Source organism: Crinia signifera, chromosome 4, assembly GCF_055691185.1.
Source record: "Crinia signifera chromosome 4, ASM5569118v1, whole genome shotgun sequence".
NCBI classification, from domain to species: Eukaryota; Metazoa; Chordata; class Amphibia; order Anura; family Myobatrachidae; genus Crinia; species Crinia signifera.
In genome coordinates, this window is record NC_139220.1 from 297,398,445 (window position 1) to 297,399,992 (window position 1,548).

General features: G+C 36.1%; 1 non-coding gene across 1 annotated transcript; it reads left to right on the top strand.

Annotated features, from left to right (window-relative positions):
* The first annotated feature begins 671 nt into the window (after positions 1–671).
* LOC146076548 (U4 spliceosomal RNA) lies at positions 672–812 on the top strand. Its single transcript, XR_014473948.1, has one exon. It is a non-coding gene; the product is annotated as a U4 spliceosomal RNA (small nuclear RNA).
* Positions 813–1,548: the final 736 nt, after the last annotated feature.

Here is a 1,548-nt window from a genome sequence, read left to right on the forward strand (position 1 = left end):
GATTTTTTTTAGATGTATGGACATGGGAATGTTGAGGGATCTGCAAAAGTTTATTCTTCAATCTATAGATTTCATTAAATTACATTGTTTTTTGTTTGACAACACTTTTTATTTAATGTTTTTTGGGACTGCAATGGGGACCAGATATTCTCCTGGTTTTACAAACACTAATTTGGGTCATTCCTAAGATCGGTACATCTGGAAACGGGCAACAAGAGTGGTCCCCTATGGCCACTTTTTTTTCTATTTTTGGGATGTGGTCTCCTGCTCTTCTACTTGCATTGTAGATGAATTAACCTTTCATGCATGAATTCAATATACTGTATATTTTTTTAAATGTATTCGTTTTGATGGCTTCTAGAAATGCACAAAAGTTTTTATTTGTTCAAACTATAAAAAAAGTTGTACACGTGTCCTCCCAGCTCCTCCCTCTCAGTGGCCAAGTTTAGTTCAGTGCCATTGTGTGTCTATCTCTGAATTCGGATAAAATGCTCCTGCTGGGCTTCTTTGTCTCAATCACTTCATTAATGGCCTGAGGTGGTAATTGCCATGAAAGAAAATGCAAATCCACTCCCAGAATCCTCTGCTCCTCAGGAACTAATGACGATATGTCTCCACAGCCTTAGCCAGCATTTTGTGTAAGGTGATCCTTGCTTTACTAAAGTCTAGTTAGCTTTGCGCAGTGGCAGTATCATAGCCAATGAGGTTAATCTGAGGCGTGATTATTGCTTTTTGAAAACTTTTCCCAATACCCCGCCATGATGACTTGAAATATAGTCAGCATAGGCAATTTTTGACAGTCTCCCTGGAGACTGAATAATGTGTTGAATAATAGATCTATATAGAGAACAAAACTGTAAGGATTGTGTTTGTACATAGTTTTTTTTATTTGAGAACTATCATTCTAGAAACTATTTATTACTGTTGGCCATCATTGTGATTGCCATTGATGCTAACATACTATATGTCATTGATGACCATCAATGGTTTTAACCATTTTTATTTGACTGACTAGACCATAGGACAATCAAAACCTGGGAGCAGGGCTTCATGGGTGTCCTGGAACTTTCGGAAAATTGAAAAAAACTATTTGATTATGCTGTGCCATCTCATCAATGTCAAAACTATTCTGCATTGACCATAAACCATTCATAAGTTTGACACATCGATGGACATCCCTAATATATATAAACTATGGAGCAAAAAAAATATTTTTTAGACTTTTTGTATATCTGTTTGTTCTGGCATCACGCAAACACTGCTGGAGTTATTTTGATGGCGTTTTTACTACTGTGTAGCTTAGTGACCTAGAAATAAACTGAGTTATGTATTAAATGTAAAGTGTATTTTTATGTGCAGTATACAATGATGGGGGGGGGGGTATTGATTTTGGAGACACAATGTATTGGTAAAATCCAGAAATCATAGTGGAAGCAGTAGTGAAAACACTAGTTACCCAGCATCCTGTGCCATGTGGCCAATTTTATTTTTCCTTTTATTAACTGTGCATGCGTCAAAATGATATAAATGTTTGGAAAGATTGATATT